This window comes from Tiliqua scincoides, chromosome 6 (assembly GCF_035046505.1).
Source record: "Tiliqua scincoides isolate rTilSci1 chromosome 6, rTilSci1.hap2, whole genome shotgun sequence".
In the NCBI taxonomy this organism is placed as follows: domain Eukaryota; kingdom Metazoa; phylum Chordata; class Lepidosauria; order Squamata; family Scincidae; genus Tiliqua; species Tiliqua scincoides.
Genome location: NC_089826.1, coordinates 64,944,716 through 64,971,179, shown reverse-complemented (window position 1 = coordinate 64,971,179; position 26,464 = coordinate 64,944,716). Strand labels below are relative to the sequence as shown.

Sequence of the window (26,464 nt, the reverse complement as noted above, 5' to 3'; positions counted from 1 at the left end):
CTGGAAAGTCTCCAAGGAGGCAGCTGTTTGTAAATCCAAAGGGAGAGAATTTCATAGAGTTGGTGCCACTACTAAGAAGGCTAGCCTTTCCTCTTTCTGCCCCTCCCCTCCCCCCCAACAGCCTCTGCTGCTCCTAGTCCTCCACTTACACACCCGACTGTTACCCTAAGAGTTTTTTTTTTTTTTATAATGTAGATTTAAGGAAAGCTAACTGTTTAAATAAAAACTGCGGGCTAGAAGCTGCTTTGAGGCACTTGTCTCTCACCCAAGCTTAGAGGCCTTCCTATAGATTTATGAAAATGAAACTACACTAACTACCAGCTTCCTGCTTTTCAATAGGAAAGAAAGAACAGAAAAGAAAAGGAAAAAAAAAAAGAACAGCTTGTAGAGAACAAGTAAACAAACTATAGATACGAAAGAGCTTTGGCTCAGAAGTCTAAGAAGCTTTTAATGTAAGGCATCAGCAACTGGGACTTTGGTGATTCACTGCTAGCTCATTTGGGGGGGGGGGAATTAACCCAGTGATGATATTGAGGAAAGTGATAATTTTGCTTCAAATGCAAATACATTGTTGGCTTGCTTTTGAAAAATCCACTTTGTCACACTCTACCCCCAAAGTTAATCTTCTTAACTGTCGCTACAAGCTTCCACTTAGAACAAGGACAAAAAAAGCTGTCAGCTGTATCGTTTGGAAAACAGTATTTGGACTTCTGTATTGTCTTCGAAAATGGAAATACTGATTTTTTTAAAATTAATTAAAAATACTAGGAGTCCAGTGGCTAACTTTATTTATAAGATCAGTTAAAAGGATCTTTTTTTTCCACTTTTTTATGCAGTTGTGTTTTTCAAATTTGTTCTTCATTTGAATATGAATTATTTACCGTTCATTTGCCACAATTAGGAAAACAAACTGCGATAAATTACTGCTTTAGGTAAAACCTTGAAAATGCAAATAAGATTTACCTTCATGAAAATGTGTAGCTTTTATTTCAGATAATTTCTGACAGCATATTCATTGTTCTTTGCTTTCCATTTGGCAAGCCAATAAGCTAATGCATTTTGTTCTCTCCCCCCCCCCCCATTGCATTCCCATTTAGGGAATGTTATTCTCATTCTCTTACCCATTCACTGTAATTTGTAATCTAGAGCAAATTTTATGCAGTTGTAGCGATCTGGAGGAAAAGCTTCCCCAGGCTTCAGGTGGGGCATTTTCTTGCTGAATTCTAGTCCCTGAATGTAGGAAGCTAGCAGGTGTAAGGAAAAGGCTTTTTTCCTTTTCCTTATTCTGCTATTTTTCAATATTTTGAGTGGTATTTTTTCTTGTTTCACAGGGCACAGTCAAACTTCTCACCTGTAGCCTGAAGGGTTACAGTCCAGGAAAACCTTTCCCACTTGATTCATTCCACTGACTGTACACACTGATCCTCACAGCAGGACAATCAAGAATAATGTGTCTTTTCTATGGACAGGAATAGGGTAACCAGGTTGGATGCATCTAAAAACCTCTGATGTTAGAGATGGGACCAGGTGATGCCGGAGCAGTGCCTCCAAGCCACCTGAATCCCAGCCTGAATGTCACCTTTGCATGTGGGCATACTCACAAGCTTGTTCGTCCCCCATAGATGAGGGGGGACGATGGGTGAATGGAAGTCTGGGCATGCCCCCTTCCCCCTTTCATGCCCCCCCTTCATGCCCCCTTTCATGCCCCCCCTTCATGCCCCCAGAAGTGTGACAGGCGGTCTCCCTGCTCTGCACTACTTCTCTTTGATGCAAAGAGAATCAGCATGGAGACTTGCCTGTTTCACTCAGTGTAAATAAAGAGTGAAAGGGAAGGGGGAAAGCTCCAAATCACCTTTCCCTACTTACTTGGTACTTCATAAGTAACAAGTGATGGAAATATTTCTAGGATTCGTTCTCTGAAGCAATGCTAAACAGGCACATACCTTTCTAAAAGCGTATAGAGGCTTTTATTTACAGCTATTTACAAATTCAGAAACAGATTCAAATTCACGTTGGATACAGGTTGGACACAGAAGTTTTACCACCTTGGTGATTCCTCTGTTTCTCCCAGAACCACACCCAGAACTTCTCAGTTATACTCTGTAACAAACAACTGACCCATGTGATACCCATGTGACTTCCACTTCCTTATTGGGTATTCTATGACAGTTTGGTACATGGCTCCAGCCCTAATTAGGAAGTCACTTTGCCTTGCATCACAAAGATTCCTGGCCCACAACTTTAATAATAATAATAATAATAATAATAATAATAATAAAACTTTATTTTTATCCCGCCCTTCTCCCTAACGGGACCCAGGGCGGCTAACAACATATTAAAAAAAAACAGATTTTAAAAACATTAATACATAGCAGATAAAAACATTTAAAAACACACTACAGAGGCCATAAAAACAGTAGTCAGATTAAAAGACAGAGTAAAAGAGCAAATCACCGAGGAATCAAGCCTGTAAAACTAAAAGATGTATAAAAAAGTTAAGAAGGCCAGAAATCAGAAGGCTTATTTAAACAACAGTGTTTTCAGGCCTCGCCGAAAACTCTCAAGAGAGGGAGCCATTCTCAAGTCAAGGGGAAGGGAGTTCCATAATGTTGGTGCCACTACCGAGAAGGCCCTATTTCTTGCAGCCGCCCCCCGGACCTCCTTGGGAGGCGGCACTTGCAAAAAGGCCTTCTCTGATGACCTGAGAGGGCGAGCCGGATTGTACGGGAGTAGGCGGTCTCTAAGATATCCTGGCCCAGAGCAGTATAGGGCTTTAAAGGTCAAAACCAGCACCTTGAATTCGGCCCGGAAACAAATGGGCAGCCAATGTAGCCCCCGGAGAAGCGGGCTGACAGAGTCAAACCGCCTGGCTCCAGTGACCACACGGGCCGCCGCATTCTGTACTAATTGTAGTTTCTGAACCGTCTTCAGGGGCAGCCCCACATAGAGCGCATTACAGTAATCTAACCTTGATGTCACCGTGGCATGGATCACCGTGGCCAGGTCTGCACGATCCAAGTACGGTCGCAGCTGGCGCACCAGCCGAAGCTGAGCAAAGGCCCCCCTAGCCACAGCCGCCACCTGGGAATCCAGGAGCAGCTGCGAGTCCAGGTGGACCCCCAAGCTGCGAACCTGCTCCTTCAGAGGGAGTGCAACCCCATTCAGAGCAAGTCAATAATCCAGCACCTGCATCGAGGATTTCCGAACCAGGAAAGCCTCTGTCTTATCCGGATTTAATTTCAGCTTGTTAGCCCCCATCCAGATCCTCACTGCTTCCAGACAGCGCTCCAGGCCCTCAACTGCCACCCTGGAGTCTGGAGGAAAGGAGAGATAGAGCTGGGTATCATTAGCATATTGATGACACCTCACTCCAAACCCCTGGATGACCTCTCCAAGCAGTTTCATGTAGATATTAAATAGCATGGGGGACAGGATTGAACCCTGCAGCACCCCGCACCTCAAGGGCCAGGGTGTCGAACAGGCATCCCCCAGCACCACCATCTGGGACCGACCCTCCAAGTAGGAGCGGAACCACCGCAAAACAGTGCCTCCAACTCCCAACTCGGCCAATCGGCCCAGAAGGATACCATGGTCGATGGTATCGAAAGCCGCCGAGAGGTCCAGCAGGACCAACAGGAACGCACTCCCCCTGTCCAATCCCCGGCGTAGGTCATCCACCAAGGCGACCAAGGCAGTTTCCGTCCCAAAGCCCGGTCTGAAACCAGATTGAAAAGGATCCAGATAATCCGCTTCATCCAAGAACCTCTGGAGTTGGGCCGCCACCACCTGCTCAATTACCTTGCCCAGAAACGGGATGTTGGAGACTGGCCAATAGTTATTCAACACAGTGGAATCCAGGGAGGGCTTCTTCAGGGGGGGGCGAACCACCGCCGGCTTCAAGGCGAGCGGCAACGTCCCCTCCATCAAAGAAGAGTTGACCACCCTCCCCGTCCACTCAGCCAGTCCCCCCCAGGCTTTGACATGCATGTTCTTTTGTGCAGGTCAACTTGACATAATGGCTTTCCTATCCTGTTTTTAACAGAAACACTAGTCCTGGTTTTGGCTCTAATTTCAGTTGTTTTTCTCATCTGAGAGAAGTTAGGTTAACCCTTTAAAATCTCCATCAAAAGGAGGAGAAGCAATTTGGAGCTGCAACAGCATTTTTCCCCCTTCTTCTTACTCCAACGGTGCTGGCTGCCACTGCTGTGTTCTGCTTCCATCTCTCAGCAAGTTGGAAGACGTGTTGCCAGGCCCGGTAGCACCGAGAGCCGTCCGACAGCACAAAGCAGTGTGGCATCCCCTGCACTGTCACCCCTTCCCCAATGCATGCACGGCCCTTGCCTCTGAAAACAGCTTAATTTGTAGCCATATGGAGCTGAGGGCAGGTGGGTGGGCTGTCATTCCCCCTCAGCGGAGATGGTGGAAAACCACCACACTGCCGTGGGGGGCTATGTACCGCCCTGGCCCTGCCTTAACTATGCCACTGGGAAGATGATTGGAATCCCTAGGAGAGCATCAACTTTGGAGAGGGTGGCAGACTGATGGCCTGGGGGCTTGTCCACTCGCTGCCCTCCAAGGGTGCTGCTCCATGTGCCCATGTCAAATCACTGCATGGCCAGGCCAGTCTTGAGGCACTGTGACAAGTGTGTTCCTCTCTAAGCCGCACCACTAGAATCTGAGTCCTTCACAGCTGCCATCACAGCACTCCAGAGCTGCCCCAGCTTTCTCTGGAGCTGCCCGAGCTCAGCAAAGGTAGAGCTCTGCAAAGTCACTGTAATTTTGACAGAGAACATTGGCTACATGATGTAACAAGACTGGCAAGACTTGAAAAGGGGAGAATCTGGTTCTGGAGCAGTGCCCAGTGGTGGTCCTTTAATGGGCTCAGATTAATCTTTACTGCCTATCCATAAAATGACTACAAGAGAAACAGGGTATTTGGGGGCAAACTGGCAACCCCAGAAGTGACAGATATGTGTGCCAAGTATGAGATACCATTGTGATCAGAAGCATGGCAAGTTTAGAGGGATTTATAACCAAGTTAGAAATGGCTAGTTTGTCAGCAGCCTAATTAGGGATGGATGAACCTTATCAGTTTAAAAAGTCTGGATTTCTGGACAGGCAATGGAGAGCAGCTTTCCTAGGTTCAACTGATAAGCAAAGAAAACATTATTGTAAAATCAAATACGGATGAGGACACTGTGCTGGGCTCAAACAGGCTTATGTGGCAGAACCTGTTTGTATAGGTTGCTATTGCTTTTCAGTCCAAGAATTAGAGGTTGCTAGACAACGCAGTAATTTAATGGATTATCACAGATCAGTCATGAGAGATGATGAAAGAGGGATGTTTATCCCAGGTATCTTTTCAATGCCCCCTCAATCAAAAAAGGCCAGTGTTTCTTTCTGCCCTTGAAATGATGCAATTTGCATATAGCTTTCTAAAAATTATACTATGCAAACCCAAGATATATATATTATATATACTTGCTCATCTGCTTATGTGCTCAGGGCACTAATTAGTGATGTTTTGAAAATGGTGCTATTTACTTTACTCAGAAGTAAGCCCATTGTGTTCAGGAAGACTTTGAGTGTAATCCTATCTTACTCACCAGAAACACCCCTAATAATTAGAAATTTGTTGTAGGAAAAGTCCAGAGCTTTATTTATCCTAGACTCAGCCTATAATCTTTATCCCTCTGCAGTCCTTTAAATTATGTTGTTTTGTTGTTGTTTTCCCTATCTCTTGCAATTAGTTTCCTATATAGGGGCAGGATTGCCATAACAAGGCTCAATTAACTAATCCTTGTTCAATTATTTTTTTCTCCAAGATTTGCATAGATTTATTATTGAACTTCCAAAGAAAATAATTGAGAAAACAGTCTAGATTAATTTCTTATCCTCTTAATAAGCAATGTGAAGAATCTCTCTCTGTGGCCTATTTTATTCTTTAGGAACACACTTAATTATTAACACCTTCACCAGCATTGACTAAATTGTTCCAGCTCCTGAGATGATTATTATTACAAAACACACACATTAATATATGAATTACTCACAAAACAGAATTTGGGGACCTGGTCCAGTGTGACCTTTTCTATACGTGAATTGCATCAATTTTACGGCAATACCATAGCTGCCAACAATTGTTTTGAAGTATCCTTATCTATTGAGAGCAGGGGTTCCCAAACTTAGGGAATCCCTGCCTCTACCCTCTTAAGGTGGGAAGGGGGAAGGCAGTGACGCAATCACCAGGATTGTGCTGCTGCCAGGGACAGGGGAGCTGAACTTACCTAATGTAGCGCCAGCCTCTAGGGAGGTAACAGGGAGCCCCTTGGACCCCTCTGAGGCTCCCTGTGCCTCTGCAAGTCTAAAAATAACAATCGTGAACTACTTCAAATTTTTCCATCGATCATGATCATTATTTTTAGAATTGCAGAGGAACAGGAAGCAACCTGAATCCCCCAGAGGCTGGCACTGCTTTAAGTAAGTTCAAAACCCCCGTCTCCAGCAGCAGCATGATCCTGATGATTGTGTCGCTGCCTTCCGTCCTCAACTGCCAGCACTTACCTCAGTTCCCATACTCCCTGTGAGTTTGGGAACAGCCAATTTAGGGTACAATCCAGCCCGAAGTAAACACTTATCATATGCTTAATTTTCCAGTCAACCTCAGTAGGATTTAAACGTGCTTAGCTTCGGCTTGATTATGTCAGTTATCCATCCATCAATGCAGCCATCTTGCTTTTTAACATGTAAGCAGTCCTCAACATTGCAAACAACCATAGTGTTCATTCTCTGAGGAAGCCATCCACTTTCCATAACAGCTACTTGGGAGTTTTGATTCACATGTGATGAAATGCTAAAAAAAGACTGGACATTTTGGTGCATTTGGATTACTAGGATGACTGAAACTACTCAAGATAAAATGATGATTTCAAAAAAGTGCCCCTGCTTCCTAATGTATCCCAACAAGAGATTTTTGGAAGGATTGCATTAGATCAGGGGTGCTCACACTTTTTTGGCTCGAGAGCTACTTTGAAACCCAGCAAGGCCCGGAGATCTACCAGAGTTTTTTTACAATTTTCGCGCCATCATAACATATAACATTTATGTGTACAATGTATGTTGGTGTACCTTGCATAACCACATCAGCCAATATTGCACAACACAAGATAATTAACTATAAACATTTTTTTGTAATTACTTGAGTTTACTTTGATGACTTGCACTGAAGTGAATCAGCCAAGGATGCATAGTCCGGACAGTAGCTGCTGACAGCCAGCTTCAAGCACACTTCCAAATGTTCATCAGTTATGGTGGAACGGTACTTGGACAATGAACTTCATGTAGGAAAAGGCTGAGTCACATAAATAAGTGAAGCCCTTCCTGCCTCAGGTGCTCTTATATCCCTGAAGGCCCTATTGCCTTCAAGTGGCTGCAGCTGTGCAGCACACTCTGCTGGATGCCCAGGCCTTACCCTTAAAGGGGCCACTGCTGACACCACATCTACCTCCTCACCAGATCTTCCTCGATTCCAATACAAGTGGGGAGGGGGGAGCAGATCTCTGTACAGACCAGTGCAAAAACAAGGGAAAGCTGCAGGGGAGGGAAGATCTCTATATAGACATCACAGCAAGACCAGTGCAAAACCCCTTGCACACAGAACCAACAGATGGAAGTTGGGGGGGCAGATCTCCATACATACCAGTGCAAAAACAGGGGAAAGGTAAGTCAGCCCCAGTAGAGTCAACGGGGCTCACTCCCAGGGAGTGTCACTCCCAGGACAGGGCTCACTCCCAGGGATGCGTGGACGGAAGAGAAGCCTGTGATCGACTCATTTTGCCTCGCGATCGACGTATTGAGCACCCCTGCATTAGATGGTCTAACAGTACAAACCTATACATGTCTACTCTAAAGTAAGCCCCATTGTGTTCAATGGCATTTACTCCCAGGAAAGCACCTACAGTATAAGATTGCAGCCTAACTGTTCCATAATTGGAATACAAAGGTAGAACTTTGTATTCTACAAAGGTAGAATACAAAAACAGCAGGAATACAAAGGTAGAACTGGAATACAAGTGTCATTCCTTTAGCTGTAATCTACTTCAAATATCAGAAATGAGATATATAGGGCCAGATGAGGCATCATTAAGTTGGCATGCCTCAACTTGCTTAGGTATTTGGCATGGATCTCAGCGACAAAGGTTGGTCTGACTATACATGTGAAAGCTTAGTTCTTCTCTGATACCTTTCCCCCAACTTCTCTGAATCCAGCTGCTGGAAATCATTGTTAAAAAAAAAAAAGTAAAAAAAAAATAACTGTATTGTTGGATGGCATAATGGTAGATATGTCTGTGGTTCTATCACCCCTTTGTTGCAACTTAAATAGAATAGTTGATGCGACTGTCTATATGGAGTAAGTCTGCTCCTGCTAATTAAGAACATAATTGAAGCAAGGAAGTCATTTCCCATGGTTGGTTTTGATTTGGAGACAAAAAATAAGCTATTTATCAAGCTTGAAACAGATGGTTTTCCTGGACTCTTGGTTTCTTTTCTGACAAAAGAGGGACATTTCAAGCTACCCCCACCACCTTGATAGCAGAATTAAACAATCAGGTATGTGAGCTGTGGTGGCCATTTTAGGGTCAAACATAATGTGATCCTGGTTTGAGGAGGGGAGCGATTGAGCAAATAGCATGCAGGGTGGAGATGATGAAACTGGTAGAAACCATGGCAGGAAACCATGCTCAGATCTCTCCCTCTCTCTCTCTCTCTCTCTCTCTCTCTCTCTCTCTCACACACACACACACACACACACACACACACACACAAGAACACTTAAAGTCAAACTGGCAGCATTCAGAACTGAAATTGTGGGCAACTATAAGTGTGACCATGGGAAAATGATTTGTGCCAACGTAAAGGTCATGATTCAGCCAGTGTAAAGCATCTTTCATGCTCAATTGATTTCAGTGGAAGAGACAAGCAATGTGCTTCACTCTCTTCCACTGAAACCAATGGGACATCACCCTCACCCCATCCCACTTCCATCATTTTTTCACTGAAATCAATGGGCTTTAAATGTTCTTAACTTCCATGAGATTGTGCTCATAGTTTGTTGGATGTTGAAGGTCATAACTTCCCTCCCCAACTATATATTAAACCACTTCTTATTGCTTTGCTTCCAAAGCCACAATTGGGAGCAGAGACAATATAATTAGGCACTATTCAAAAAGAATTCAAACCCCATATGCTGCACACAGCATTCTCCAGCAAGGATTTTGTGCACTGATTAGCTACTGCATGAGGCAGGTTCTCTTGACATTTGCTCAAAATTTACTTCTTTTTAGCTCCATTGGGTTACTATTTGTCTGCATGTGAAAAGGGCTTAATTACTTTAAACTACGTCTTAACATTTGTCATTTTCTCAATTACAGCCATTCTAACTTTTTAACCCCTGCTAATTGGGTAAGAGGCACTATTTCAAGTGGGTGCTCCTTTTTTAGCAGGGGGAGAGTAACTGGCCCACCTCACCCCAGCAGTGTCTGTTCTAGTGGCTGTCTGCTGGCGTTCTTTTGCATCTTTTTAGATTGGGAGCCCTTTTGGGACAGGGAGCCATTGAGTTATTTGATTTTTCTCTGTAAACCGCTTTGTGAACTTTTAGTTGAAAAGCGGTATATAAATACTGTTAATAATAATAATAATAATAATAACTTCTCTCCCATTCATGATAAATGATTGCACTGCTCACCGGTCCTTCTAAGTCCTCCAGATCTCTAGCTTAGCTTTCCTGTCCTTTTGCAAAGGTTCCAAACTATGTTGTGGCATATTTTTAAACAGAGCAAAGGAAACAGAAGTTGATGCTGCCTTTATATATTACAAAGTGGCACTTTTTTATATTAAAAGTGCAATGCAGATGTGGGCAGAGCCCAATGGTCATCTTTCTCACAATAAAATCATGCACAAACTAACTTGGGATTCAGCCCAACTAGTGAGCTGATCAATTTATTAGTGGAAATTCTGAATAAGCATGTAAAGGATCAAAGAACATTGGAATGCAGTAAGGACCCAGTACTTGGTGACTGATTTAAATTGCATTGCATGGAAGCTGCCATAATGTGGTGAACCATTTGTGAGTACCAGTGGTTGCACAAGGTTTCTGCAAACCATAGAGCAAAACCTTGCCCTAGTCCCCCATGGCACCGCTTCAGTTGTCCCTTTGGCACATTTGGTGCTGCTGGTACTGAAGGTTCAGGGGTTAACCGGGTCAGATAAACCCTTTGACTGGCATGAGTCATCAACCAATGTCCAAACTGGCCATGTCACACCTTCCTAGAACACTCTGCCACATAGACATTTACCCAGCAGCATCACACCATTGCAAATCTGTCTAAATTCAGTATGTTCACAGTGGGGGTGGTGAGCTTTCTTGTGCATGACAATAGCTTCAGGTAAAGGGCACAACCCAATCAAAGTTAACTATTTATAATGAAATTCAAGCATTCTAAATGAAGGATGGGATACAAGTCTATCATTGTGGTCTCTGTTGTCCTTTCTTCACACTCACACAAATGGATGGAGGAAGGCAGGGTGCAAATATTTTAAGTAAATAGAAAACGCCCCCTCCCATCAGATCTGTGAGTGAGAGTGGGGATTAAAATATGTCACTTACACACTTTGATGGTTTTCCCCATTCAGAATGCTCCACAGCCATTTCTGTTCACTTCCAAGACAATGGAATTGTCTTCTGAGCAAACACTGGTAATCTGTCTAATAAATGGTGGCCCACCAATCTAGTATCTGGGTCACTGGTTCCTAACCCATGGTCCATGGACCATAGGTCATCCATAAGACCCTGAGAAGTAGTCCGCAAGGTTGCAAAAAAAATTGCTTTCAATCACTTAGCAAGCGTTCCCCACGAACCTCTAAACTGGCCAGAGAATGGGACTCCCTCAGTCAGCAGCAAAATCAGCAACCCATGAAACTTCTCTAGAAATAATATCTAATACATTCCTAATAAATCTTCTCTAATTATTACAAATTTAATTGTAATTTTGTGTGCGGGGGCGGAGGGGGGTTGTGTATGACCCATAACAATTCCAGTTTTTGCCTCAGTGGTCTGTGGGCTCCTAAACATTGAAAACATGGATCTGGGTTAATTCTGCCCAGACAGTCAGGACAAAGGATAAAATCATAGTATTGTGACATGAGGAGCTTCAGACCCAATTCCTAGATAAAAACCAATTTTATCTCACAAACAGATCCAATTCCTAGGCCTTGTTTGTGAGAACAGGAAATCTCAAGACTTTGGGATTGCTAACTAATATAACAGTCTAACCAAGGAGGCAATTCTCCTATGGATGTATCCTGGCTCGAGGAAGATCTCATGTGAAGGAGGAAGCCCTCCCTTGTCCCAATGAAACCACTTCCTGATGAAAAAAGGTGGCAGTTCAGCCCCGATAATCAGGACAATCCATTTATAAGCTTGCCACATTATCTGTGATTGAGATATTTTCTCAGCATGTACCATGGACATTGTTTTCATAATTTCAGTTCCTTCTTTGTCATGGACCTTGATTCATTCAGTTTAACCCATTCTGCCTTAGGACTCTCATAGATTATCATCACTTTTCACTGTATCATTATATTGACCGGAGACGGTTATATTGCAAGTAATAAATATTTCCGGTGCTGTTTATGAATCCAGCAATTGTATTTGTTTTGCGGCATCACCCGATCATGAATGATCATAATTGTTTGAGGCCAAAAGAGGTTTTATATTAATATAAAATTTATAGGCACTCATTAATTGGACAGGGTAATAAAGGAAGAGCTAATTAATGACTGTGGGGTATTCAAGACATCCATAGCAAATTTAAATATTTAAAGATCCTTCTAAATCATAGAAAATCTTAGACACTGTGTCCTTCAACTTCCCCATTATCACATGCGTGATGTGAAACCAGAAGAATATCGCCTACCACAAAGGCTTGGATTAAAAGGGTAATCAAATACTGTAATTTGGATATTAAAGCAGGGCTGAACTGACTATAGTCTTGTGTGGTCTACTTTATAATATTTGAATTCCCATGCTTTGCCAACATGGTTCACATTCATATAGAAAAAGAATATAGTCAGGATCTGTTATATACCTAATCTATAACTGATTTCTCTTGAAAGATTCTGTGAAGACACAAGAGCCACTTCAGTAGAATTTTCATTGCAAGACTAAGCATGATTACGCAGAAGTCTTACATTATTCTCAGGTGTGTTAAGGATTTCAGCTTTAGGCTGTACTCTTAAGAACCTTGATAGATCAGAAAAAGCTGACGTAGTTCCATACATAGTTCCATACTCTTTGAAAGAATCCCATAACATTCTAGGCCAGCAGTTTCCAAATAGTGGGTTGTAACCCACCAGAGGAACCAGAAATGGGCCATTTCCCCTTAAGGGCGCTGCAGTGCCGTGGGAACCTAGGGGCTTTTACACTTACCTAGGGGATAGTACTGGCCTCTGGCAGGGTCTGAGATATTGCAGCCCAATCTGCAAGCCTCTCCACAGCTGTACAGAGCCTAGAATGCAGATCAGAACCCACTTCCAGTTTCTAATAGAACTCTGATTGGAAACTGGAAGTGGGCTCCAGTCGCTGATTGGCACTCTGTGCAGCCGTGGGGAGCTTCTCAGAGGGGGCTGCGAGCCTTTTAGACCCTGCCGGAGGCCAGTGTTATCCCCCCAGGTAAGTGTAAATGCCCCTGGGTCCCTGCGGCACATCAATTGCTGCATCTCCATCGGGACCTCTCCGCCTCACCCCCTCAAACACTTATCATGGTCCCAAAGTCCAAATAGGACTTTGGGAACTGCTGTTCCAGGCTATCCACAGGTTCACAAAGAGTGGTTCCTTCCAGGTCCACCACCAAGATCTAGGCGGTCCACTGCTCAAATGGTCAATCAATGAACAGAGATCTTCCTAATATTCAGCCTATTAATGAAGAATTGGTGCTTAACTTTAGCAGAAATTACAGATTTCTAGCAAATGTCAGGGAAAATGGTACCAGGAAAGCTGTCTTGAATTGTCTCTTCACCAATTGAAGCAAGACACTATTCATTTTTAAAACAGCAACAAATGGTAATTCCATATTTATTATCGAAAATGTATTCTAACATTGTGATTAGTGAACTACTGGTAATTGAAACTACAATTGCTAAATATTATTAATTTTAATTTTCTATAGAAAGAGCACTAGATGTGCTCTCTGGCCTTTCGAACAATGTGGATAGTTGTGCTTTTTGTCACCATTCAATATTATTTAATTTAAACTAATTTATTCTCCTCCAGAATAGCTTACACAGTTAGTGTCTTACCACCGTAAAAACAGGAGTCCATAGCAGCTCACAAAAACATAAACAATAACAATTCATTTTTGTTACTATGCAATGCTATGCAAAAGTACTGTGCAATAGTTAATATTCTAAAACATCATATTGTATTGGCAACCTTCAGTCTCGAAAGACTATGGTATCGCACTCTGAAAGGTAGTTCTGGCACAGCGTCTAGTGTGGCTGAAAAGGCCAATCCGGGAGTGACAATCCCTTCCACACTGGGAGCAAGTGCAGTCTGTCCCTGGTGTGTCTCCCTGGCTATGGGCCTTCCTTCTTTGCCTCTTTGCCTCAGACTGTTGGCCAAGTGTCTCTTCAAACTGGGAAAGGCCATGCTGCACAGCCTGCCTCCAAGCGGGCCGCTCAGAGGCCAGGGTTTCCCACTTGTTGAGGTCCATTCCTAAGGCCTTCAGATCCCTCTTGCAGATGTCCTTGTATCGCAGCTGTGGTCTACCTGTAGGGCGCTTTCCTTGCACAAGTTCACCATAGAGGAGATCCTTTGGGATCCGCCCATCATCCATTCTCACGACATGACGCGTCTCTGTTTCAGCAGTGCATACATGCTAGGGATTCCAGCATGTTCCAGGACTGTGTTGTTAGGAATTTTGTCCTGCCAGGTGATGCCGAGGATGCATCGGAGGCAGCGCATGTGGAAAGCGTTCAGTTTCCTCTCCTGTTGTGAGCGGAGAGTCCATGACTTGCTGCAGTACAGAAGTGTACTCAGGACGCAAGCTCTGTAGACCTGGATCTTGGTATGTTCCGTCAGCTTCTTGTTGGACCAGACTCTCTTTGTGAGTCTGGAAAACGTGGTAGCTGCTTTACCGATGCGTTTGTTTAGCTCGGTATCGAGAGAAAGAGTGTCGAAGATCGTTGAGCCAAGGTACACAAAGTCATGGACAACCTCCAGTTCATGCGCAGAGATTGTAATGCAGGGAGGTGAGTCCACATCCTGAAACATGACCTGTGTTTTCTTCAGGCTGATCGTCAGTCCAAAATCTTGGCAGGCCTTGCTAAAACGATCCACCATAACAACTACATAAAATCAAGGAGAGTGGCAGAACAAACTAATAATTTTTTTAAAAAAACTGCAGTGAAGCAAGAAACATTCAGCAGGTGACAAAACAGCAGCAGAGAGAAGGACAAACTGATCTCCTGGGACGCAGAGTTCCACAACCTGGGCACTGTCATGAAGAAGGCACTCTCATGCTTTCTTGCCGCAAGAACATCAGATATAGGTGGGACACCAAGAAGGTATCTCTACTGCACTGGTCCCAAACAGAAGCTTCACTGCACCATTCTGGACAAGCTGAATTTTCCAGAAGCTCTTGAGGAGCAGGGACATATAGAACAAGTTACAGTAGTCTTAAGATGACTAACATCCCAGTCCTAACCAGACTGCTGTAATGACTGCCGCTGTATTTCTGCAGGCAGAAAACCAACTGGAGGTTTCCTCAAGATAAGGGATCATTTGTTCCCTTATCCTATGTTGAGCTCCAGCAGCCGCAATGGTCTACTCAGATCCGCACCAGCTAAATAGCTAAATATCAAGTAGCCCCATGTGGGGCCTTCCGACTCAGGAAGGGGGATAGGCTCCAGAGGTAGCCTTTGCTGCCTTCCCTGCCCCTCCCACGCCTGGCATTGAAACTGGCACGGTGGGCCTGCAGGATTAGGCTGGAAAGCACAACAGAAAAGACAGCCCATAACTTTGTATGCAAATGGTCTCTGGCATCTCTAGACAGGGCTGGGCAATTGTCTGAAACCAAGAAGAGTTGCTACCAGAGCTGAGCTAAATGGGCCAGTTGTCTAGCAACTTGCTGTGTACCCAGTCCTTTGAGCTTATGCACATTCTCCAAGCATTAACTTCAACCTATATAAATATTTATAGAGGTCAATAAACTAAAAACCAGAATAGCGGGAATGGTCTATATACACATATAAACCTTTTCCTACTTGTCAAAAAAAAAAAAAACAACACACAAAATCTCACCTTGGAAATAATAATAATAAAATAATAATACAGGTATTTCTATACCACCTTTCTTGGTCCTCAGATTTCTCCTTAGACTTTATTCAAGGCGGTTTACATAGGCAGGCACTTTAGGGATTTTTACAATTTGAAAGAAGGTTTCTATCTTTCAAGAAACCACAGCATTCAGATGTTTCTTTCTTGATCTGGTCGCATATTCTGGCCTCCATCCTCCCACGCTCAGAGCAGATGGAATAGCTCAGCTCAGCTTGTCAGCTGCTTCAAGGTCGCATGGTGCCGGTGGCCTCTATCTGGTGACCTTTGGATGTTTTCTTCAGGCAAATGGAGGCTCAACCCTCTAGACCAGTCCTCCTGCCCAAGAATGACCCAAGAATGTCACTTTAGTCACTCCTTTAGTCTAAAGAGTGAGAGCCCAATCCTATCCAACTTTCCAGCTCCAGTGTAGCCACAATGCAGTCCTATGGAAAGGGAAAACATGTTCCCATACCTTAAGAAGGCCCTAGTAACTGCCCCTCCACCACAGGATGCAGCTCACACCCCACTGGCCCAACTGCACCAGCGCTGGAAAACTGGATAGGATTGGGCCCTTACTGTGCTAGAATTGAGCCTTGAGTTGGCTCAGCTAATGGATAGAGACCTAAGAACACCCTTTTTGTTATAATAGCTGTTAAAACTGCTTTGAGGGACATTGTCAAACAAGCAGTACATTGCAGGATGATTGTAAGTCTTATGGAAAGCTCTTGTCAACTCTAGGCACACTGTACAAGCAACACATCAAACCAATACCTGTAACTTTGGAGAGTGATTGATTTCTTCAGCAACAAAGCCTTTCCCAAATATATTTTCTGTCACCTTCTATGACAGGACATCCTTTCCGTTTTGCCAGGAACTGTAAATGTTTTGAACATTTTACTGTTTTTGTACTTGATTACTGTCGATTTAGTCAGCCAGGTAAAAAAAAAAAAATTAAAAAAGTCATGAACAGGAAAGCCTGTAGCATTTATTCATTCCCTTGTACCCACATTCCATTTTGTTCCCTTATGTTACTCTATCATCCTTCTCAGCTTTAACTAATACAGTTGGGTACAGCTTAACTGCTTCCTAATTGCTTTTCAGATTCCTCTTCTTAGACTAAATTTTAAATCAGAAAGAACATTATTATTATTTCCATTTTCTTTTAACTTTTACCATTAGAGCTTTGTTTACAGTTATCTTCTTTAATACTTTGGAAACATTGATCGTGCATCAAAAGGTGTACACAGCTTGTAGGAATATAGGATGCTGCTTTATACTAAACATGAACGTTGGTTCACCTTGGTTAATACTGTCTACGCTGACTACTATCAATGGTGCATACTTTTGATGGGACATGAATGACAGATCTATAAAGTCCAAACTACTTTCATCTCAGGGACTGAAAGACCCAAAGGAAGAAACATATTCTAACTTGCTAATAATGACCTCAAATTAAGGCAAGAAATAAAATACAGCAGAAGTATAGTTCCTGCTTTGATAACTCAAAATATAATTCAAAATTATTTACTGAGGAATCCAACCCACCATTTAGAACAGAGGATTAAAGAACCAGGGAAACTTCACAATGGAGAGATGCTTATATAGCTTTCAAAAGCCTTATTAATTGCCTTTTGGTTGAAGAAGACTTTAAAGGCAATTACATTTAAAAAAAAAAAAAAAAGCCAAACATCTTCTGCTCAGGTAAGTTGTAGTCCAGTGTTTCTCAAACTGTGGGTCGGGACCCACTAGGTGGGTTGTGAGCCAATTCCAGATGGGTCCCTATTTATTTCAATATTTCATTTTTTGTATATTAGACTTGATGCTCCCATGGCATGTGACTGCATTTGGGGAAATGTTACAAATCTGTACTTTGAACAGGCTACTCTGTATATGCCTTTAACAACGATAGTCAATGGAATTTACTCCTAGGTATGTGTGGGTAGGATTGCAGCCTAGGATTGTTAAAAGTTTTCCTGCTTGATGAAAAGTTCCTTCCTTGCTTCCTGCACTTCTGGTCATGACATCACTTCTGGTGGGTCCCAACAGATTCTAAAAAGTGGGTCCCAGTGCTAAACGTTTGAGAACCACTGCTGTAGTAGATTTACGAGTCATTTTGGAGAGAAAGAAAAAAAGATCATGTGCCACCTTCATATGTTTATAAAAGGTACATTATAAAAGAATAAAAGGTCTTGTAAAAATAATAAATAAACTGATAGGACACTTTTTTTCCCAGGGAGCGGCAATGATTCCCACAGAGAAAGAATAATACATGACTGTATTTCTTGACATTTAAAATAAGATTTATAACCACATCTTTTCCTTATGGGTAATACTAGGGTAAAAATTAACATCATTTCTCAAAATCCCCAAACTAATGTAACTAAAATGGCTTGACACATCGCACGCTCAAAAACGGGGAAACACAAGCTACTGCCAGATCAGCAATACATTTATCTTCCAGAGCCTTGTCCAGCCATTCCAACTTAGCCCTATTAGGGATTGCCTCTCAGCAAGTAATTGGTTACTGGAAACAAAAACTTCAAATACTTACAGACTTACAGAGGTAAAAAAATAAAACAAAAGAAATGTAATTTTTAAAGCTATGGAACAAAACCAAACTTCAAAGCATAAAAGTGGTACCTATTACACAACAGCTCCTATGGTTCCAGCATTGCTCTAAATCCATCTGTTCTGCTTCTCAGGACTGATCTCAAAGTGTTTGATCCATCAGATGAATCATCAGACTTTGCTTGGACACAATATGGGCACTGAAAACACACTGATAGTTTGAAGAGTTCCAACTACTGGCATCAGATCTTACCCTCAGTTTGAAGAGGCATTCTGACTCCTAGTACACAAAGGCGCTTGATTTACTTTATTGTTTCACTGTTGAGGTAGAAACAAAAGGAACAGTCTGGTGAAGCACTACTTTTTTCATTTTTGGTCTTTGAGTGGCAATATCTTGCTCGGTTTTTTGTGTTGTGAACAAGGACTTAGATCCCACTCACCCAGCGTCACAACAGCAAGTCCATACAGCACAAACACTAGAAAGCACACAGGACTGAATCTTTAAGTGGTTAGATGGAAAGAACACTGAAGAGAGTTACAGCAGAATCCCTGCTTGTTGGTGAGACAAAGAACAGCGTACAGTTCTAACACTGGGCCAACACTATCCAAGTTCTCCAAACGATGATATTCTTCTAAAGGTGAGAGCAGGCTGGTTCTAGCACTCCCAGTCACTTGCCCTTTAACAACACTTTCTGTCTGTATGGGATGTCATGGTACCTCTGGGATTTGCCAACAAAGAGATTCTTACTAGTTGAAAAGCGGTATATAAATACTGTTATTATTATTATTATTATTATTATTATTATTATTATTATTCATCTATGTTATTTGACTGAAAGACAGCAGCAGTTAGTTGCCAGCACTAACTTAAGGTCAATGAAGCTCCAAGGTAAGGAAACAAACATTCACTTACCTTGAGGAGGCCTCCATGAGTGCCCCCCAACTGCAGGATGCAGCACACGTCCCATTGGCACCGCTACGCCAGAGCTGCAAAGAGCACAATCCGATTTTGCGCTCGAACAGGCAGGCCTGCGCTGTATCCAGTGCACAATTGGGGCCAGAAACTCTTCTCCTTACCCCTGGGTAAGCCACCACAGCTCGAATGGGTCTCCTCGGACTTGCACCACCTCAGGGCGTGGCTGAAGTCCAAGGAGAATGAAGTGGCTTGGAACCACTCTGCGCTGTTCAGGGAACGGGGTTGGGATCTTGCAAAACCGCCAGGTCCCAGCCCCAACTCCCATTCCCTGCCCACCCACTCCTGGAACACCCTCTGCCTGCCCTCCCCTGCCCCAGTATGCCTCCTTCCCACCTCCTTCCTGCCTCCTCCCCACCCTCCCCAGACCCCTGTGTTGGCCATGCTCGGCCAACGCAACCTTCTTGGCACAATGTGCCGCAGAGGCTGGATGCAGCCTCCAGCGCACCTCTGTGCACTGGCGTGGCTTGCTCCCAAGGAGGCACTACTCCTTGGAAGCTTTATGGCATGTTTGCGACCCTCCTAGGCTGGCACAAGTCCTTAACACAAGGTTAGGATTGCGTCCATAGTAGATTAGGATTTGAGCCTTACTGTCTGTACTACAAAGACAACTTTTAGGCAGGGGGACTGACCGAGTTGAATCTTAGTGCTTCACAGTACCCTCATGACAGTGGCCAAAGGAGAAATTACAGCTAAACAGCCAAAGAGCAATCAGATGGCAGGATCTGGGCAACCAATAATAGATCTGTTGGCCCATGATTGATTGATTGATTGATTGATATGCTGCCTTTCCCCTGCTAAAGCAATTGCCTGACACAGCTTACAAAATTTTCTAAAACCACACATAAACAAAAGCATACAAGAAAAACAGAACATACAACTTTAAAACAGTCGGGACAATATTTCATTCCAAATATGACTAGGAGTTTTTTTTTAAAATGTGGCAAACAGCACACAATATCCGATGTGTACCAGCGTTTGCAAAAATAAAGATGTTTTTAGCCATCACAGGAAAGCTATAAGAGATAGTTCTTAAATGGGTAGAGGGTGCCCATCTCTGCCTGCCTACCTACCTCCACCGCCCCTCTTTCTCCTTCCACTCCCTGGATTGGAAAAAGAAGAGAGGGACAGAGAGGAAAAAAATGTGAGGGGAGGAGAGGGCTGAACTAGGAGATTGGAGAGTTGGTAGGTTTAGAGGCTGGTGCATCCAGTCAGGCAAGGAAGGCAGTATTTGGCATGCTGTCTCAGGATGGGGGTCTTGGCTAGCCTTAGTGCAGTTGATGCAGAGTCTGTGTTCATCCACCTCACCCCCACTGGAAACTTTTGCAGAAGCATTCTGCACAAGCTGAGGCTTCTGGACCATCTTCAGAGGCAAACCCATGTATTGAGCATTGAAGGAGTCCAATCGGGATGTAATTAGAGCATGAGTCACTGAGGCCAAGTCATACTCTCCAAGCAGGGCTGCAGCTGGTACACCAGTCAAAGTTGGGCACTAGCATTCCTGGCCACAGCCAATACCTGGATATTCAAGGATAACTCTGGATCCAGAAGAACTTGCAAACTGCATACAGTACTTGAACATTCAGAGGAACCACAGTCCCCACAAAGGTAGGCCTATCACCAGCATCCAGGTCAGCAGCACCAAAACAGATTCTTCATCTGTTGGGTTAAGCTTCAACTTGTTTGCCTCCTTTGATTCCAAAACATGCTTCCAGTTCCGGGTTTATGAAAGGACTGCTGATTGGGTGCTGAAAGACCCACCCAACCAGGCCTAACCACATGATTGAAATTTTCACACATGGTCTTAACTGACATGGAATCACATCACAGAGAATGATCTGTGGACGCATGTGTGGGGTGGGGAGCATCTCTTGAATAATCCAGCATCTAATAAGCCATTTCTACTCCACACCATAACTAGCTTGTGATAAGACCAGTGTGGAACTTCTGAACATTTGCCACAAATGGCAATCAGTTTTGCTGAAGCAGGTCTTCGCTGATGCTTTCCCTTGTTCATATTCTGCCAAGATCATCAGCGCCTGAGTGCACCATAAAAAGGGATGGCAAGTTTTGTACAAAAAGTGAGTAAATGTTATTTTCTTTTGTAAGGCTATAAATATACAAATCATATAATAAAATTATTCATAGTATACCTTCACCCATTGGATTTCTTTTACGTGGTTCTTTTCTAACCACAAGGAACAGAAAAAATGTCCTGTTTTTTTAAAAGGCGCTCTCCCTTATTTTAGATAGGATCACAGAACATGAGAATACGTAACTCCAATTGTTTTCAGAAGAATTTGCAACAGGTTGATAAATACAGTCAGTTTCCAAATGCAATTATCAAGCTATCAATACAGAATTTACAAAAAGGTTCACTCCGTGTTGCTAATGGAACGTGCTCTGCGATGTAGCAATTAATATTTGAGGAAGTCTTTTCATTTCTGTTAATAAGCAGCTGTATTTTATAGGCTTATTATCAACCTTTTGAAATAGAACCCCAGCCAAAAATTTCAGATAAGTAGGGCACACTATTGTGAAATATTTATAGGCCTTGATTGCTTAAATTGCCTTTTGCAATCCCACTTCCTTTTTCTTCTTTTTGTGCAATCCCATTTCGAGACACACTAATAATGCAGCGGGCTCTTTTTGCTGAGATTAGCCTTTTATGAAACATTCTGTAATTCATGCTCACTTTCATTTTATGAAATGAGGCAATGAAGTGAGGGAACGTTCCTTAAACACTTTCCCCTTTACGAACCCATTCCAATGAAATTATTTCCAAGGCATGTTCCTTTGTACAGTAGATTTATTTAACTGACTCACTTCTAAGCTGAACCATAGGGCACCTGAAGTAATTATCAGTCATACACACCATGAATCCAAAATCCCTCATTATTTCCCTTCAAAAATGTTTTCACCATATACCAAGAAATCTTCATCTGATGTGGTTTTATTTTCTTGAAAGCAAGTGGTTTGTCAGAGGCAGTTCTTAATTCTTTTTTAAAATTTAAAAAATCAATAAATGTTAGTTCACATACATTTACGAGGCAGTCCAAAGCCTCGAAAAACAATTTAATTTCAGTGTATTTCAGACCAAATGGGTCAACAATGCAGAGCTGCAAGGACTACCCCAGAGGATCCTTCTCTGTGGATTGTATAAATTTACAACCATTAGGTTTCACAGGTCCAGAGAACTCTGACCAGTCTTGACTTACCATATTCCTGACTTACAATGCCCCCCTTTCAAACCTGGATCCATTCCCAAGAAGGAAATAGGCACTTGCTCTACTGTCCAAAGCTGAGGAGCCATGATTTCTATGGGTTATGCTGAGGGAAGGGAATAAAATATTGTACCAACAATAAGATTAACAGAAGAATATTTAGGGCCCAGTCCTATCCAACTTACCAGTACTGGTGCAGCTGCAACGCAGCCCTGACAAAAGGCAACAAATATTCCCTTTCCTGGAGGAGGTAAAGAGGAGGAGGCCTCTGTGACTGCCCCCGTACTACAGGATGCAGTACATGCCCCATTGGCACAGCTGCACCAGCACTGGAAAGATGGATAGGATTTGGCACTTAGTAATGTATTGAGCAAAATGTGATGATTATTTGGGGGTTGCTTCTCAAATGAAACATCTGCTCAATTCTGAGATAAAACAGAAGAGGTCGGGGGGAAAAAAACAGAAACATCTCTTGCTTTCCCTTTTCTTAGAAAGATAAAAGCTTCAGAATTCATAATGTGTTTACTGCAGAACTGAAGAATATACCCCATCTGTTTGCATTAGAATTGGTACTTGGAGCAGGTAAGGGGGACCTAGATATCCAGGGAGATATCACATCAAACCAGTCCTTTCCTACTGAGCCTTTCTACGCATGGATCCTAAGATTACCACTAAAGGCTTGCCACTTATGATAGACAACTTAAGTTAAAATCCAATCCTAGGTAACACCCCATATGGTGATACAGTGGCACCAACGTGGCTTCTGCTGTATCCTACAGCGGAGTTTTGGCATGCTGAGGCCTCCTCAGGTATGAGAACATTTGTCCCCTTGCCCTGGGGTAAGCTCCAGCAGCCACCATGGGTAAACTCAGACCTGTGCCATCTGGCACAAGTCCATGTTGATCTGTGAAGGTAAGCTGGGCCCAGGAAGGGGGTTAGAATTTGGTAGGCACTGCTGCCATTGAATCCGTCCCCTTCGCAGGCCTGGTCCACCCTCGTCCCTGTCCCCATCACTGCCCCGTCCACCCCACTTCCATTCTGTTTCCCCCCCCCACCCTGTCCTACCTCCCTCGCTGGCCTACCTCAGTCATGGATCTTTGGTTGTCCATCAGCATGCAGGAGGCTGTTCTGGCATCCCTCCCTGTGGTTGGACTGCACACGCCATCAGCGGCTGCTTTACTACTGCCATAAAGCAGTTGCCACCAGTTGACCCCCATAGAATTGGGCTGTTAATGTAATTACAGACCACAATAACCTGTACTGAATACACATTAAAACAATTTTTTTGGCATATTTTTTTAAAAACAAAACATCTTCACTTCCTCACTCTCTAATTAATAGAGGAAAAAACATAAAATCAGCGCAATGTCTATCTTCTCCATTTCTAAATAACCATACTGGAGGAAAGAGCAAGGAATCAAAGGCCAAATTTCGAATGCACACAAGTTAGTAGAAAAGATCTCAGAATGACAAGGTGACAGTTGTCCTTGGGGAAAGGATAATGTTACAAGAGCTCCACTTTCCAACAAGCAACAGAGGTCTGGACATAATAACATGTGTCAGCACAATGACTAGAAGAAAAACAAGCAAAAAAAGAACTGAAGCTAGAGGTTAATTGTGCTTGCTACTCCAAAGGATTAATGAATACAGGGAGATTCTGAGGAAAGCAACAGAAATGTATCAAGCAGATTGTTGTTGTTTTTTCCCCCTTAAGGCCAGTAGATACACCGCAATGAAGGCACCTTTTGATTTTCAGACTATCGAGTCCTAATTTAGGGTGCATGAAGGGGATTTACTGTATGTTCAATTCTCCTGCCTTGCTTTGTGCAGCATCACAACAACCTTACAAGTTCCTTGAGTTTTAAAAAAAATAATCTCATGCAATGCAAGATGTGGCCGGGTGGGGAGGGGATTCTGGAAACTCTATTAGACCCACTACCACACAACTCCTTTCCTGTGCATTTTAGAAGGAACCAAAAAATAGACAATTTCAAACAATGGTTTCACTTGAAACCACTGGGGTTCGCATCACCCAGTGTGTAGGCCAGCGCGTCACCCCTATGATGGAACGCCTTTCATGCAGTGGGCGGGGCAATGCCCCAGGCAGTGGGCGTGTTGGTGTACTATTGCCCCACCATTTTTTGGCTATAACTTTCGATTGAATAGAGTTATTTCGACACAGTTTGTTTCATTGCATTTTGCATAGAGTTATACATCAATTGATATATAATATGATAGCATTATTCAAAAATATCAAGGTTTTAAAAATTTTAGTGAGTAGTGGTGTCCATCTCCCCTTTGTGCATCACCCAGTGCGGCTCTCACCTCCTGCACCCCTCTAGTGACACCACTGATTTCACTTATTTAAAGAAGGTATTATTGAAGAACTTCTGTGCAGGCACCTACAAAGCTTTTGCCTTTGTAGCTGAAGCCATTTCCCAGTAACTAATGAAGTTTTCAGCAAAAGTAAGGATTAACACTCAATGATTTCCCTGTACAGGCTGGCTTTAGGCACCTGTTTGCTAAATGCTGTCCATACATCCACATACTCCCGTTAAAACATTCCAGGTGAGGACAGAACATTTTTGGACAACTTGTGTAGGACTCGTAATTCTGCCAAGCACTGTACGCTGGGCCATTTTGTATATCTAACCAGATAATTGCAGACTTTGGCAGCACTGCTAGCTAGTCCTCAGTTTGCAATAAACATATGAAGTCAGAAGGGGCGCCCTGTGGAATGAACATGTACGGGGGGCTATCTACAGCCAAACAGTGTAGGGATGCAGAGGGGAGGCTGGGTTGCTGGAGGCAGGGCTCACGGTATTATTCCTTGCACACACCCATGGCAACTCTCAGGCAGAAGGGTTGATGTCAGCTGCACAGCAGTGTCACACATATAATGTGACTGAGCTGGCACTGCAACTCTTCAGTTCAGGTGACCTATGGAACTAAAAGCAGTTGGCTTGTCCTATACAGTAGATGCTCCAGGCTTGGTTCCTCAGTCTGAACAATAGCACAGCCTTGCCTTCCTGCCTCACCTCCATCAGTACCTAGCCAGCAGTCCATCCTTGACTATGACTTCAGCATCTCATTTGAACCAGAGTCACCTGATCTGGTACTTCACCATACCATTTATCCTCAACCACATCTCCTGATTGTGGGCCCCCTTTGATTCTCACCTGCCTGCTCTGGAATTGGATTCCCAGCTGCAGCTGAACACGAAGCCCAGTCAGTTGGGAACAAGTCAGAGTTCCCAAGCACTCTGAGTGAGTTTGGGACGCATGGCTCACCTAGCATGGAACATACTGACCACGACAAACAACAATCAAACATCAGTGTGTGCGTGGTGTCACATACAGGGCGAAGCAGAAAGTCGGCAATCTTCTCAGCAAATGCCAAGATGCCTCTCATCTCCACAGTCATTTACAATGCTAGATAACCATCCCTACCTCATGAAATATTAAACCACAGCAAATGAATAGCAGGCATCACCAAGATAACAATGTAATATTTGCAATACCTGCCACTTGACAAAAACAAATATCTTCATCAAGTAAAAACACCTGCTATTACAATACGAACACCAGGAACTTGATAACAAATAGTCTAATTTTGTCAGTATAAGCCAAAGGCTGGTTTTGAATCACATGTAGAACACTTAAACCAGAAGCATTAGTCAGTCGCAGATTCATGTTTCCCGAGTAATATGTAAAGGGCAAAATTATGCATTTCCCTTGCACAATTGCCTATAGTAACCACTCATCTTCTCATGGGGGCGATATGTGACACAATCATTGCATGTCACCTTCCTACCACTTCTGATACATGATACAGCCCTGGGGTTCCGTTTCTCCCTCTTCCTTCTTTGAAGGACTCCTAGCTATGCATGGCAGCTTTGAGGCAGTGGTATATGTAGTTCAAGCTATGCACTTAGGAGCTTGTAGCTCTTTAAAGAAAGAAGGGAGAAACTACATGCCAGATGCATTAATATAGCGCAACACTGTGGAACCTATTTCTGGAATGCTCAGGAAAGAGAGGAAGCAAAGAATTACTTTGGCCTGCTGCAACTTGCTACTTGGTTGCTTGCCCAGCAGCAAGTACTACTTAACCCATTTTTGCCCAGCCCACAGGTGTACACATTTGGTCCCTGTTGCATATATGGGACAGAAATGGCTTAACCTGGTGACAGGGAAGAGTGACTTCTGAAAGAAGACAGGCTGGCCAAAGGGAGCAGTGCCCGCATCACTTCCTGCTCCCCTGCTTTCCCTTTACTGGGCCAGCAGCTGGACAGAGAAAAATGCCTTTGTATCCACTGCCACCATCCCA

At 43.3% G+C, this 26,464-nt stretch overlaps 1 protein-coding gene across 3 annotated transcripts in view; it reads right to left on the bottom strand.

The window, feature by feature from the left end:
- SGCZ (sarcoglycan zeta) overlaps window positions 1-26,464 on the bottom strand; it is a 242,778-nt gene that overhangs the window by 206,151 nt on the left and 10,163 nt on the right. The gene's annotated exons all lie outside the window — the stretch shown is intronic.